We start from the raw sequence: 17,031 nt of genomic DNA on the forward strand, positions 1-17,031 counted from the left end.
TCACCAAATTCGATCAAACCTAGTCTAAACTCAAGAGAATTTTGTCAGCTTTCAGAATATATGGTCAAATTGCCGATTTAAGTGATTTAAATGGTCGAAATGATGAAAAAACCAAAATTTCGACCTAGGTCAAAATTTTCAAAAAACTGAATTTTTTTCCAAAAATACATATCCAAAATGGGTCTACTGTGGCTTAAAAGATTCACAAATGACTCAGCTTGCCTTTTAACCTATACATATGTGTTAATTGTACATATATTTGTGTATAGGAAGAAAAAACTAGGTTTACCCAAGGTATGAACAACACAAAAACACACTAAAACCTACATAAATTCTACAATTCTTCACCAAATTCGATCAAACCTAGTCTAAACTCAAGAGAATTTTGTCAGCTTTCAGAATATATGGTCAAATTGCCGATTTAAGTGATTTAAATGGTCGAAATGATGAAAAAACCAAAATTTCGACCTAGGTCAAAATTTTCAAAAAACTGAATTTTTTTCCAAAATACATATCCAAAATGGGTCTACTGTGGCTTAAAAGATTCACAAATGACTCAGCTTGCCTTTTAACCTATACATATGTGTTAATTGTACATATATTTGTGTATAGGAAGAAAAAACTAGGTTTACCCAAGGTATGAACAACACAAAAACACACTAAAACCTACATAAATTCTACAATTCTTCACCAAATTCGATCAAACCTAGTCTAAACTCAAGAGAATTTTGTCAGCTTTCAGAATATATGGTCAAATTGCCGATTTAAGTGATTTAAATGGTCGAAATGATGAAAAAACCAAAATTTCGACCTAGGTCAAAATTTTCAAAAAACTGAATTTTTTTCCAAAAATACATATCCAAAATGGGTCTACTGTGGCTTAAAAGATTCACAAATGACTCAGCTTGCCTTTTAACCTATACATATGTGTTAATTGTACATATATTTGTGTATAGGAAGAAAAAACTAGGTTTACCCAAGGTATGAACAACACAAAAACACACTAAAACCTACATAAATTCTACAATTCTTCACCAAATTCGATCAAACCTAGTCTAAACTCAAGAGAATTTTGTCAGCTTTCAGAATATATGGTCAAATTGCCGATTTAAGTGATTTAAATGGTCGAAATGATGAAAAAACCAAAATTTCGACCTAGGTCAAAATTTTCAAAAAACTGAATTTTTTTCCAAAAATACATATCCAAAATGGGTCTACTGTGGCTTAAAAGATTCACAAATGACTCAGCTTGCCTTTTAACCTATACATATGTGTTAATTGTACATATATTTGTGTATAGGAAGAAAAAACTAGGTTTACCCAAGGTATGAACAACACAAAAACACACTAAAACCTACATAAATTCTACAATTCTTCACCAAATTCGATCAAACCTAGTCTAAACTCAAGAGAATTTTGTCAGCTTTCAGAATATATGGTCAAATTGCCGATTTAAATGATTTAAATGGTCGAAATGATGAAAAAACCAAAATTTCGACCTAGGTCAAAATTTTCAAAAAACTGAATTTTTTTCCAAAAATACATATCCAAAATGGGTCTACTGTGGCTTAAAAGATTCACAAATGACTCAGCTTGCCTTTTAACCTATACATATGTGTTAATTGTACATATATTTGTGTATAGGAAGAAAAAACTAGGTTTACCCAAGGTATGAACAACACAAAAACACACTAAAACCTACATAAATTCTACAATTCTTCACCAAATTCGATCAAACCTAGTCTAAACTCAAGAGAATTTTGTCAGCTTTCAGAATATATGGTCAAATTGCCGATTTAAATGATTTAAATGGTCGAAATGATGAAAAAACCAAAATTTCGACCTAGGTCAAAATTTTCAAAAAACTGAATTTTTTTCCAAAAATACATATCCAAAATGGGTCTACTGTGGCTTAAAAGATTCACAAATGACTCAGCTTGCCTTTTAACCTATACATATGTGTTAATTGTACATATATTTGTGTATAGGAAGAAAAAACTAGGTTTACCCAAGGTATGAACAACACAAAAACACACTAAAACCTACATAAATTCTACAATTCTTCACCAAATTCGATCAAACCTAGTCTAAACTCAAGAGAATTTTGTCAGCTTTCAGAATATATGGTCAAATTGCCGATTTAAATGATTTAAATGGTCGAAATGATGAAAAAACCAAAATTTCGACCTAGGTCAAAATTTTCAAAAAACTGAATTTTTTTCCAAAAATACATATCCAAAATGGGTCTACTGTGGCTTAAAAGATTCACAAATGACTCAGCTTGCCTTTTAACCTATACATATGTGTTAATTGTACATATATTTGTGTATAGGAAGAAAAAACTAGGTTTACCCAAGGTATGAACAACACAAAAACACACTAAAACCTACATAAATTCTACAATTCTTCACCAAATTCGATCAAACCTAGTCTAAACTCAAGAGAATTTTGTCAGCTTTCAGAATATATGGTCAAATTGCCGATTTAAATGATTTAAATGGTCGAAATGATGAAAAAACCAAAATTTCGACCTAGGTCAAAATTTTCAAAAAACTGAATTTTTTTCCAAAAATACATATCCAAAATGGGTCTACTGTGGCTTAAAAGATTCACAAATGACTCAGCTTGCCTTTTAACCTATACATATGTGTTAATTGTACATATATTTGTGTATAGGAAGAAAAAACTAGGTTTACCCAAGGTATGAACAACACAAAAACACACTAAAACCTACATAAATTCTACAATTCTTCACCAAATTCGATCAAACCTAGTCTAAACTCAAGAGAATTTTGTCAGCTTTCAGAATATATGGTCAAATTGCCGATTTAAATGATTTAAATGGTCGAAATGATGAAAAAACCAAAATTTCGACCTAGGTCAAAATTTTCAAAAAACTGAATTTTTTTCCAAAAATACATATCCAAAATGGGTCTACTGTGGCTTAAAAGATTCACAAATGACTCAGCTTGCCTTTTAACCTATACATATGTGTTAATTGTACATATATTTGTGTATAGGAAGAAAAAACTAGGTTTACCCAAGGTATGAACAACACAAAAACACACTAAAACCTACATAAATTCTACAATTCTTCACCAAATTCGATCAAACCTAGTCTAAACTCAAGAGAATTTTGTCAGCTTTCAGAATATATGGTCAAATTGCCGATTTAAGTGATTTAAATGGTCGAAATGATGAAAAAACCAAAATTTCGACCTAGGTCAAAATTTTCAAAAAACTGAATTTTTTTCCAAAAATACATATCCAAAATGGGTCTACTGTGGCTTAAAAGATTCACAAATGACTCAGCTTGCCTTTTAACCTATACATATGTGTTAATTGTACATATATTTGTGTATAGGAAGAAAAAACTAGGTTTACCCAAGGTATGAACAACACAAAAACACACTAAAACCTACATAAATTCTACAATTCTTCACCAAATTCGATCAAACCTAGTCTAAACTCAAGAGAATTTTGTCAGCTTTCAGAATATATGGTCAAATTGCCGATTTAAGTGATTTAAATGGTCGAAATGATGAAAAAACCAAAATTTCGACCTAGGTCAAAATTTTCAAAAAACTGAATTTTTTTCCAAAAATACATATCCAAAATGGGTCTACTGTGGCTTAAAAGATTCACAAATGACTCAGCTTGCCTTTTAACCTATACATATGTGTTAATTGTACATATATTTGTGTATAGGAAGAAAAAACTAGGTTTACCCAAGGTATGAACAACACAAAAACACACTAAAACCTACATAAATTCTACAATTCTTCACCAAATTCGATCAAACCTAGTCTAAACTCAAGAGAATTTTGTCAGCTTTCAGAATATATGGTCAAATTGCCGATTTAAATGATTTAAATGGTCGAAATGATGAAAAAACCAAAATTTCGACCTAGGTCAAAATTTTCAAAAAACTGAATTTTTTTCCAAAAATACATATCCAAAATGGGTCTACTGTGGCTTAAAAGATTCACAAATGACTCAGCTTGCCTTTTAACCTATACATATGTGTTAATTGTACATATATTTGTGTATAGGAAGAAAAAACTAGGTTTACCCAAGGTATGAACAACACAAAAACACACTAAAACCTACATAAATTCTACAATTCTTCACCAAATTCGATCAAACCTAGTCTAAACTCAAGAGAATTTTGTCAGCTTTCAGAATATATGGTCAAATTGCCGATTTAAATGATTTAAATGGTCGAAATGATGAAAAAACCAAAATTTCGACCTAGGTCAAAATTTTCAAAAAACTGAATTTTTTTCCAAAAATACATATCCAAAATGGGTCTACTGTGGCTTAAAAGATTCACAAATGACTCAGCTTGCCTTTTAACCTATACATATGTGTTAATTGTACATATATTTGTGTATAGGAAGAAAAAACTAGGTTTACCCAAGGTATGAACAACACAAAAACACACTAAAACCTACATAAATTCTACAATTCTTCACCAAATTCGATCAAACCTAGTCTAAACTCAAGAGAATTTTGTCAGCTTTCAGAATATATGGTCAAATTGCCGATTTAATTGATTTAAATGGTCGAAATGATGAAAAAACCAAAATTTCGACCTAGGTCAAAATTTTCAAAAAACTGAATTTTTTTTCCAAAAATACATATCCAAAATGGGTCTACTGTGGCTTAAAAGATTCACAAATGACTCAGCTTGCCTTTTAACCTATACATATGTGTTAATTGTACATATATTTGTGTATAGGAAGAAAAAACTAGGTTTACCCAAGGTATGAACAACACAAAAACACACTAAAACCTACATAAATTCTACAATTCTTCACCAAATTCGATCAAACCTAGTCTAAACTCAAGAGAATTTTGTCAGCTTTCAGAATATATGGTCAAATTGCCGATTTAAGTGATTTAAATGGTCGAAATGATGAAAAAACCAAAATTTCGACCTAGGTCAAAATTTTCAAAAAACTGAATTTTTTTCCAAAAATACATATCCAAAATGGGTCTACTGTGGCTTAAAAGATTCACAAATGACTCAGCTTGCCTTTTAACCTATACATATGTGTTAATTGTACATATATTTGTGTATAGGAAGAAAAAACTAGGTTTACCCAAGGTATGAACAACACAAAAACACACTAAAACCTACATAAATTCTACAATTCTTCACCAAATTCGATCAAACCTAGTCTAAACTCAAGAGAATTTTGTCAGCTTTCAGAATATATGGTCAAATTGCCGATTTAAGTGATTTAAATGGTCGAAATGATGAAAAAACCAAAATTTCGACCTAGGTCAAAATTTTCAAAAAACTGAATTTTTTTCCAAAAATACATATCCAAAATGGGTCTACTGTGGCTTAAAAGATTCACAAATGACTCAGCTTGCCTTTTAACCTATACATATGTGTTAATTGTACATATATTTGTGTATAGGAAGAAAAAACTAGGTTTACCCAAGGTATGAACAACACAAAAACACACTAAAACCTACATAAATTCTACAATTCTTCACCAAATTCGATCAAACCTAGTCTAAACTCAAGAGAATTTTGTCAGCTTTCAGAATATATGGTCAAATTGCCGATTTAAGTGATTTAAATGGTCGAAATGATGAAAAAACCAAAATTTCGACCTAGGTCAAAATTTTCAAAAAACTGAATTTTTTTCCAAAAATACATATCCAAAATGGGTCTACTGTGGCTTAAAAGATTCACAAATGACTCAGCTTGCCTTTTAACCTATACATATGTGTTAATTGTACATATATTTGTGTATAGGAAGAAAAAACTAGGTTTACCCAAGGTATGAACAACACAAAAACACACTAAAACCTACATAAATTCTACAATTCTTCACCAAATTCGATCAAACCTAGTCTAAACTCAAGAGAATTTTGTCAGCTTTCAGAATATATGGTCAAATTGCCGATTTAATGATTTAAATGGTCGAAATGATGAAAAAACCAAAATTTCGACCTAGGTCAAAATTTTCAAAAAACTGAATTTTTTTCCAAAAATACATATCCAAAATGGGTCTACTGTGGCTTAAAAGATTCACAAATGACTCAGCTTGCCTTTTAACCTATACATATGTGTTAATTGTACATATATTTGTGTATAGGAAGAAAAAACTAGGTTTACCCAAGGTATGAACAACACAAAAACACACTAAAACCTACATAAATTCTACAATTCTTCACCAAATTCGATCAAACCTAGACTAAACTCAAGAGAATTTTGTCAGCTTTCAGAATATATGGTCAAATTGCCGATTTGAGTGATTTAAATGGTCGAAATGATGAAAAAACCAAAATTTCGACCTAGGTCAAAATTTTCAAAAAACTGAATTTTTTTCCAAAAATACATATCCAAAATGGGTCTACTGTGGCTTAAAAGATTCACAAATGACTCAGCTTGCCTTTTAACCTATACATATGTGTTAATTGTACATATATTTGTGTATAGGAAGAAAAAACTAGGTTTACCCAAGGTATGAACAACACAAAAACACACTAAAACCTACATAAATTCTACAATTCTTCACCAAATTCGATCAAACCTAGTCTAAACTCAAGAGAATTTTGTCAGCTTTCAGAATATATGGTCAAATTGCCGATTTAAGTGATTTAAATGGTCGAAATGATGAAAAAACCAAAATTTCGACCTAGGTCAAAATTTTCAAAAAACTGAATTTTTTTCCAAAAATACATATCCAAAATGGGTCTACTGTGGCTTAAAAGATTCACAAATGACTCAGCTTGCCTTTTAACCTATACATATGTGTTAATTGTACATATATTTGTGTATAGGAAGAAAAAACTAGGTTTACCCAAGGTATGAACAACACAAAAACACACTAAAACCTACATAAATTCTACAATTCTTCACCAAATTCGATCAAACCTAGTCTAAACTCAAGAGAATTTTGTCAGCTTTCAGAATATATGGTCAAATTGCCGATTTAATTGATTTAAATGGTCGAAATGATGAAAAAACCAAAATTTCGACCTAGGTCAAAATTTTCAAAAAACTGAATTTTTTTCCAAAAATACATATCCAAAATGGGTCTACTGTGGCTTAAAAGATTCACAAATGACTCAGCTTGCCTTTTAACCTATACATATGTGTTAATTGTACATATATTTGTGTATAGGAAGAAAAAACTAGGTTTACCCAAGGTATGAACAACACAAAAACACACTAAAACCTACATAAATTCTACAATTCTTCACCAAATTCGATCAAACCTAGTCTAAACTCAAGAGAATTTTGTCAGCTTTCAGAATATATGGTCAAATTGCCGATTTAAGTGATTTAAATGGTCGAAATGATGAAAAAACCAAAATTTCGACCTAGGTCAAAATTTTCAAAAAACTGAATTTTTTTCCAAAAATACATATCCAAAATGGGTCTACTGTGGCTTAAAAGATTCACAAATGACTCAGCTTGCCTTTTAACCTATACATATGTGTTAATTGTACATATATTTGTGTATAGGAAGAAAAAACTAGGTTTACCCAAGGTATGAACAACACAAAAACACACTAAAACCTACATAAATTCTACAATTCTTCACCAAATTCGATCAAACCTAGTCTAAACTCAAGAGAATTTTGTCAGCTTTCAGAATATATGGTCAAATTGCCGATTTAAATGATTTAAATGGTCGAAATGATGAAAAAACCAAAATTTCGACCTAGGTCAAAATTTTCAAAAAACTGAATTTTTTTCCAAAAATACATATCCAAAATGGGTCTACTGTGGCTTAAAAGATTCACAAATGACTCAGCTTGCCTTTTAACCTATACATATGTGTTGATTGTACATATATTTGACTTGGACCTAGACTAGGTTGACCCAATGCTTGACGACCTTGACACTCTAATTTTACCTTGACATAATTCTACCATTCTTGACCTCATTGTCAAACTTGACTCTAACTCGATTTTGTCGCTTTCGACCTTGATCCTCAAATTGACCGTTTGACTTTGACCTTAATGGCGACCTGATGACTTTGACCTCAGTTCAAGACTTTGACCTAAACTGACATTACTTTGACCTCTATCCCGACTTGACCTCACTTCTTAGACCTTGACCTCTAACTTGACCTTGACTTTGACCTCTATCCCGACTTTGTACCTCATTCTTGACCTTGACAGAACCACCTAGCTTTACCCGTATGCACACTTGACCTCTATGACCTCTATTCTACGACTTTGACCTCATTCTTGACCTTGACCTCTAACATGACCTTGAGCTTTGACCTCTATCCCAACTTGACCTATTCTTGACCTTGACCTTTAACTTCGACCTTGAACTTTGACCTCATTTCGACCTTGACCTCTAACATGACCTTGGCTTTGACCTCTATCCAGACTTTGACCTCTTTTGATTACCAATGACCTTGACTTTGACCTCTATCCGACTTTGACCTCATTACTTGACCTTGACTTTGACTAAACCACCTTCACCTTGACTTTGACCTCTACCTCGACTTTGACCTCATTCTTGACCTTGACCTCTAACTTGACCTAAACTTTGACCTCTATCCCGACTTTGACCTCATTCTTGACCTTGACCTCTAACTTGACCTTGACTTTGACCTCTATCACGACTTTGACCTCTAACATGACCTTGCTTTGACCTCTATCCCGACTTTGACCTCATTCTTGACCTTGACCTCTAACTGACCTTGACTTTGACCTCTATCCCGACTTTGACCTCTAACTTGACCTTGACTTTGACCTCTGACCCAACTTGACCTTCGACTTTGACCTCTAACCCGACTTTGACCTCTTCTGACCTTGACCTCTAACTTGACCTTGACTTTGACCTCTATCCCGACTTTGACCTCATTCTTGACCTTGACCTCTAACTGACCTTGACTTTGACCTCTATTCACGACCTTGACCTCTAACTTGACCTTGACTTTGACCTCTATCCCGACTTTGACCTCATTCTTGACCTTGACCACTAACTCGACCTTTACTTTGACCTCTATCACGACTTTGACCTCTAACATGACCTTGACTTTGACCTCTACCTGACTTTGACCTCATTCTTGACCTTGACCTCTAACTTGACCTTGACTTTGACCTCTATCCCGACTTTGACCTCATTCGACCTTACCTCTACTTGACCTTGACTTTGACCTCTGTCCCGACTTTGACCTCATTCTTGACCTTGACCTCTAACTTGACCTTGACTTTGACCTCTATCCCGACTTTGACCTCTACTGACCTTGACTTTGACCTCTGACCTTGACTTTGACCTCATCTCGACCTTGACCTCTTACTTGACCTTGACTTTGACCTCTACCCCGACTTTGACCTCATTCTTGACCTTGACCTCTTACTTGACCTTGACTTTGACCTCTACCCCGACTTTGACCTCATTCTTGACCTTGACCTCTAACTTGACCTTGACTTTGACCTCTATCCCGACTTTGACCTCCTTACTTGACCTTGACTTTGACCTCTATCCCGACTTTGACCTCATTCTTGACCTTGACCTCTAACTTGACCTTGACTTTGACCTCTATCCCGACTTGACCTCTAACATGACCTTGACTTTGACCTCTGACCCGACTTTGACCTCTAACATGACCTTGGCTTTGACCTCTGACCCGACTTTGACCTCTATTCTTGACCTTGACCTCTAACTTGACCTTGGCTTTGACCTCTACCCCGAACTTGACCTCTTACTTGACCTTGACTTTGACCTCTGACTCGACTTTGACCTCTAACATGACCTTGGCTTTGACCTCTATCACGACTTTGACCTCTAACATGACCTTGACTTTGACCTCTATCCCGACTTTGACCTCATTCTTGACCTTGACCTCTAACTCAACCTAAACTTTGACCTCTATCCCGACTTTGACCTCATTCTTGACCTTGACCTCTTACTTGACCTTGACTTTGACCTCTATCTCGACTTTGGCCTCCTTCTAGACCTTGACCTCTAACTTGACCTTGACTTTGACCTCTATCCCGACTTTGACCTCATTCTTGACCTTGACCTCTTACTTGACCTTGACTTTGACCTCTATCCCGACTTTGACCTCTAACATGACCTTGGCTTTGACCTCTGACCCGACTTTGACCTCATTCTTGACCTTGACCTCTAACTTGACCTTGACTTTGACCTCTATCCCGACTCTGACCTCTAACATGACCTTGGCTTTGACCTCTGACCCGACTTTGACCTCTATTCTTGACCTTGACCTCTAACTTGACCTTGACTTTGACCTCTATTCTCGACCTTGACCTCTTACTTGACCTTGACTTTGACCTCTACCCCGACTTTGACCTCATTCTTGACCTTGACCTCTAACTTGACCTTGACTTTGACCTCTATCTCGACTTTGACCTCATTCTTGACCTTGACCTCTAACTTGACCTTGACTTTGACCTCTATCCCGACTTTGACCTCATTCTTGACCTTGACCTCTTACTTGACCTTGACTTTGACCTCTATCCCGACTTTGACCTCATTCTTGACCTTGACCTCTAACTTGACCTTGACTTTGACCTCTGTCCCGACTTTGACCTCATTCTTGACCTTGACCTCTAACTCGACCTTGACTTTGACCTCTATCCCGACTTTGACCTCTAACATGACCTTGGCTTTGACCTCTGACCCGACTTTGACCTCATTCTTGACCTTGACCTCTAACTTGACCTTGGCTTTGACCTCTATCTCGAACTTGACCTCTTACTTGACCTTGACTTTGACCTCTACCCGACTTTGACCTCATTCTTGACCTTGACCTCTAACTTGACCTTGACTTTGACCTCTATCCCGACTTTGACCTCATTCTTGACCTTGACCTCTAACTTGACCTTGACTTTGACCTCTATCCCGACTTTGACCTCATTCTTGACCTTGACCTCTAACTTGACCTTGGCTTTGACCTCTATCACGAACTTTGACCTCTAACTTGACCTTGACTTTGACCTCTACCCGACTTTGACCTCATTCTTGACCTTGACCTCTAACTTGACCTTGACTTTGACCTCTACCCGACTTTGACCTCATTCTTGACCTTGACCTCTTACTTGACCTTGACTTTGACCTCTACCCCGACTTTGACCTCATTCTTGACCTTGACCTCTATCACCTCTGACCTTAGACTTTGACCTCATTCTTGACCTTGACCTCTTACTTGACCTTGACTTTGACCTCTATCCCGACTTTGACCTCATTCTTGACCTTGACCTCTAACTTGACCTTGACTTTGACCTCTACCTCGACTTTGACCTCATTCTTGACCTTGACCTCTAACTCAACTTGAACTTTGACCTCTATCCCGACTTTGACCTCATTCTTGACCTTGACCTCTTACTTGACCTTGACTTTGACCTCTATCTCGACTTTGACCTCATTCTTGACCTTGACCTCTAACTTGACCTTGACTTTGACCTCTTCCCGACTTTGACCTCATTCTTGACCTTGACCCTAACTCGACCTTGACTTTGACCTCATTACTGACTTTGACCTCTAACAGTTACCGTGGCTTGTGGTTACCTCGGTTACCCTGGCTTGTGGTTACCTAGGTTACCTGGTTGAGCTCTAACTATGACTATGGCTTGTGGTACCTCGGTTCCCGATGGTTGACCTCTAACTTGACCTTGACTTTGATCTAGGTTACCATGGTTGACTATTGACCTCAGGTTACCATGGTTGACCTCTACCTAGCCTACCATGGTTGTGCTCTACCCGACGTTGACCGTCGTTCTGTGACCTAGGTGACCATGGCTGTGGTTACCTAGGTTACCGTGGTTGTTGGTTTTCTAGGTTACCATGGTTGTAGTTACATAGGTTACCATGCTTGTGGTTACCTAGGTTACCGTAGTTGTGGCTACCTAGGTTACCATAGTTGTGGTAACCTAGGTTACCGTGGTTGTGGATACCTAAGTTACCGTGGTTGTGGTTATCAAGGTTACCATGGTTGTGGTTACAGAGATTACCATGGTTGTGGTTACATAGGTTACCATGGTTGTGGTTACCTAGGTTACCATGGTTGTGGTTATCTAGGTTACCATGGTTGGGGTAACGTAGGTTACCGTGGTTGTGGTTACCTAGGTTACCGTGGTTGTGGTAACCTAGGTTACCGTGGTTGTGGTTATCTAGGTTACCATGGTTGTGGTTACATATATTACCATGGTTGTGGTTACCTAGGTTACCATGGTTGTGGTAATCTAGGTTACCATGGTTGGGGTAACCTAGGTTACCGTGGTTGTGGTTACCTAGGTTACCGTGGTTGTGTTTATCTAGGTTACCGTGGTTGTGGTAACATAGGTTACCATGGTTGTAATAACCTAGGTTACCATGGTTGTGGTTATCAAGGTTACAATGAATTTTGTCAGAATATATGGTCAAATTGCCGATTTGTGGGATTTAACTGGTCAAATTTTTGAAAAAACCAAAATTTCTACCTAGCTCAAAATTTTCAAAAAACTGAATTTTATTCCAAAAATACCACTCCAATATGGCTGTTCTGTGGCTTAAAAGATTCACAAATGTCTCACCTTGCCTTTTAACCTATTCATGTGTGTTGATTGTACAAATATTTTTATATAGGAAGAATAACCTAGGTTTACCCAAGGTATGTCAAACACAGAAACACACTAAAACCTACATAAATTCTACATTTCTGCACCAAATCCCCTCAAACCTAGACCAAACTCAACAGAATTTTGTCAGCAATCAAAATATATGGTCAAATTGCCCATTTATGTGATTAATATTGTCAAAATTTTGAAAAAACCAAAATTTCGACCTATCTCAAAATTTTCAAAAAACTGAATTTATTCCAAAAGCAATACTCCAATATGGCTGTACTGTGGCTTAAAAGATTCACAAATGTCTCAGCTTGCCTTTTAACCTATACATATGTGTTGATTGTACATATATTTTGTATAAAGGAAGAAAAACTTAGGATTACCCAAGGTATGTCCAACACAAAAACACACTAAAACCTACATAAATTCTACATTTCTGCACTAAATCCGCTCAAACCTAGACCAAACTCAAGAGAATTTTGTCAGCAATCAGAATAAAAGGTCAAATTGCCGATTTGTGTGATTGAAATGGTCAAAATTTTGAAAAAAACAAAATTTCGACCTAGCTCAAAATTTTCAAAAAACTGAATTTTATTCCATAAATACCACTCCAATATGGCTCTACTGTGGCTTAAAAGATTCACAAATGACTCAGCTTGCCTTTTAACCTATACATATGTGTTTAATTGTACATATATTTGTGTATAGGAAGAAAAACCTAGGTTTACCCAAGGTATGTACAACACAAAAACACACTAAAACCTACATAAATTCTACATTTCTGCACCAAATTCGATCAAACCTAGACTAAACTCAAGAGAATTTTGTCAGCATTCAGAATATATGGTCAAATTGCCGATTTGAGTGATTTAAATGGTCGAAATTATGAAAAAACCAAAATTTCGACCTAGCTCAAAATTTTCAAAAAACTGAATTTTTTTCCAAAAATACCATATCCAAAATGGGTCTACTGTGGCTTAAAAGATTCACAAATGACTCAGCTTGCCTTTTAACCTATACATATGTGTTAATTGTACATATATTTGTGTATAGGAAGAAAAACCTAGGTTTACCCAAGGTATGAACAACACAAAAACACACTAAAACCTACATAAATTCTACAATTCTTCACCAAATTCGATCAAACCTAGACCAAACTCAAGAGAATTTTGTCAGCTTTCAGAATATATGGTCAAATTGCCGATTTGAGTGATTTAAATGGTCGAAATGATGAAAAAACCAAAATTTCGACCTAGGTCAAAATTTTCAAAAAACTGAATTTTTTTCCAAAAATACATATCCAAAATGGGTCTACTGTGGCTTAAAAGATTCACAAATGACTCAGCTTGCCTTTTAACCTATACATATGTGTTAATTGTACATATATTTGTGTATAGGAAGAAAAACCTAGGTTTACCCAAGGTATGAACAACACAAAAACACACTAAAACCTACATAAATTCTACATTCTTCACCAAATTCGATCAAACCTAGACTAAACTCAAGAGAATTTTGTCAGCTTTCAGAATATATGGTCAAATTGCCGATTTGAGTCTTCAATGGTCGAAATGCTAAAGACCCGACTTTGACCTCATTCTTGACCTTGACCTCTAACTTGACCTTGGCTTTGACCTCTATCACGACTTTGACCTCTAACTTGACCTTGCTTTGACCTCTATCCGACTTTGACATCTTACTCGACCTTGACTTTGACCTATGACTATGACCTTACTTGACCTTACTTTGACCTCTTTCAAGACTTTGACCTCTAACATGACCTTGGCTTTGACCTCTATCCCGACTTTGACCTCATTCTTGACCTTGACCTCTAACTTGACCTTGACTTTGACCTCTATCCCGACTTTGACCTCTAACTTGACCTTGACTTTGACCTCTATCACCGCACTTGACCTCTTACTTGACCTTGACTTTGACCTCTATCTAGACTTTGACCTCTAACTTGACCTTGACTTTGACCTCTATCCCGACTTTGACCTCATTCTTGACCTTGACCTCTAACTTGACCTTGACTTTGACCTCTATCACGACTTTGACCTCTAACTTGACCTTGGCTTTGACCTCTGTCCCGACTTTGACCTCTTACTTGACCTTGACTTTGACCTCTATCACGACTTTGACCTCTAACTTGACCTTGACTTTGACCTCTATCCCGACTTTGACCTCATTCTTGACCTTGACCTCTAACTTCGACCTTGACTTTGACCTCTATCCCGACTTTGACCTCATTCTTGACCTTGACCTCTTACTTGACCTTGACTTTGACCTCTATCACGACTTTGACCTCTAACTTGACCTTGACTTTGACCTCTATCCCGACTTTGACCTCATTCTTGACCTTGACCTCTAACTCGACCTTGACTTTGACCTCTATCACGACTTTGACCTCTAACTTGACCTTGACTTTGACCTCTATCCCGACTTTGACCTCAACATGACCTTGACTTTGACCTCTATCCCGACTTTGACCTCTAACATGACCTTGACTTTGACCTCTATCCCGACTTTGACCTCATTCTTGACCTTGACCTCTAACTTGACCTTGACTTTGACCTCTATCACGACTTTGACCTCTAACTTGACCTTGGCTTTGACCTCTATCCCGACTTTGACCTCTTACTCGACCTTGACTTTGACCTCTATCCCGACTTTGACCTCATTCTTGACCTTGACCTCTAACTTGACCTTGACTTTGACCTCTATCCCGACTTTGACCTCATTCTTGACCTTGACCTCTAACTTGACCTTGACTTTGACCTCTATCCCGACTTTGACCTCATTCTTGACCTTGACCTCTAACTTCGACCTTGACTTTGACCTCTATCCCGACTTGACCTCTTACTTGACCTTGACTTTGACCTCTTTAGACCTTGACCTCTAACTTGACCTTGACTTTGACCTCTGTCCCGACTTTGACCTCATTCTTGACCTTGACCTCTAACTTGACCTTGACTTTGACCTCTAACTTGACCTTGGCTTTGACCTCTTCTCGACTTTGACCTCTAACTCGACCTTGACTTTGACCTCTGTCCCGACTTTGACCTCGTTTTTGACCTTGACCTCTAACTTGACCTTGGCTTTGACCTCTATCACGACTTTGACCTCTAACTTGACCTTGGCTTTGACCTCTTCAAGACTTTGACCTCTAACTTGACCTTGACTTTGACCTCTATCCCGACTGACCTCTAGACCTGACTTGACCTCTACGACCTTGACCTCTAACTTGACCTTGGCTTTGACCTCTATCCCGACTTTGACCTCATTCTTGACCTTGACCTCTAACTTGACCTTGACTTTGACCTCTATCACGACTTTGACCTCTAACTTGACCTTGGCTTTGACCTCTGACCCGACTTTGACCATCTTGACTCGACCTTGACTTTGACCTCTATCTCGACTTTGACCTCTAACTTGACCTTGACTTTGACCTCTATCCCGACTTTGACCTCATTCTTGACCTTGACCTCTAACTCGACCTTGACTTTGACCTCTATCCCGACTTTGACCTCTATTCTTGACCTTGCCTCTTGACCTCTGACCTTGACTTTGACCTCTATTCCCGACCTTGACCTCTTACTTGACCTTGACTTTGACCTCTACCCCGACTTTGACCTCATTCTTGACCTTGACCTCTAACTCAACCTAAACTTTGACCTCTATCCCGACTTTGACCTCATTCTTGACCTTGACCTCTTACTTGACCTTGACTTTGACCTCTATCCCGACTTTGACCTCAAACATGACCTTGACTTTGACCTCTACCCCGACTTTGACCTCATTCTTGACCTTGACCTCTAACTCGACCTTGACTTTGACCTCTATCACGACTTTGACCTCTAACATGACCTTGGCTTTGACCTCTACCCGACTTTGACCTCAAACATGACCTTGACTTTGACCTCTACCCCAACTTTGACCTCTAACATGACCTTGGCTTTGACCTCTACCCGACTTTGACCTCATTCTTGACCTTGACCTCTTACTTGACCTTGGCTTTGACCTCTATCACGACTTTGACCTCTAACTTGACCTTGGCTTTGACCTCTATCCCGACTTTGACATCTTACTCGACCTTAACTTTGACCTCTGTCCCGACTTTGACCTCATTCTTGACCTTGACTTTGACCTCTACCCCGACTTTGACCTCATTCTTGACCTTGACCTCTAACATGACCTTGGCTTTGACCTCTATCCCGACTTTGACCTCATTCTTGACCTTGACCTCTTACTTGACCTTGGCTTTGACCTCTATCCCGACTTGACCTCTAACTTGACCTTGGCTTTGACCTCTATCCCGACTTTGACCTCATTCTTGACCTTGACCTCTAACTTGACCTTGACTTTGACCTCTATCCCGACTTTGACCTCATTCTTGACCTTGACCTCTTACTTGACCTTGGCTTTGACCTCTATCACGACTTTGACCTCTAACATGACCTTGACTTTGACCTC

At 37.1% G+C, this 17,031-nt stretch overlaps 1 long non-coding RNA gene across 7 annotated transcripts; it reads right to left on the reverse strand.

The window, feature by feature from the left end:
• Positions 1-8,948: 8,948 nt before the first annotated feature.
• LOC126833559 (uncharacterized) lies at positions 8,949-16,290 on the reverse strand. Of its 7 annotated transcripts, none has more exons than XR_007684961.1 (4): positions 16,174-16,290; positions 10,870-10,911; positions 9,590-9,631; positions 8,973-9,008 (listed from the first exon to the last, which is right to left on the reverse strand). It is a non-coding gene; the product is annotated as an uncharacterized LOC126833559 (long non-coding RNA). The 7 variants fall into 7 exon arrangements; XR_007684963.1 differs by lacking the exon at positions 9,590-9,631 and adding an exon at positions 10,059-10,100; XR_007684959.1 differs by lacking the exon at positions 9,590-9,631 and adding an exon at positions 10,161-10,202.
• Between the last annotated feature and the right edge of the window lie 741 nt (positions 16,291-17,031).

This window comes from Adelges cooleyi, unplaced genomic scaffold (assembly GCF_023614345.1).
Source record: "Adelges cooleyi isolate 19-005CV unplaced genomic scaffold, UGA_ACOO_1.1 ACOO_flye_CR_arks_rails_tigmint_CR_PRNA_2, whole genome shotgun sequence".
Classification (NCBI taxonomy): Eukaryota; Metazoa; Arthropoda; class Insecta; order Hemiptera; family Adelgidae; genus Adelges; species Adelges cooleyi.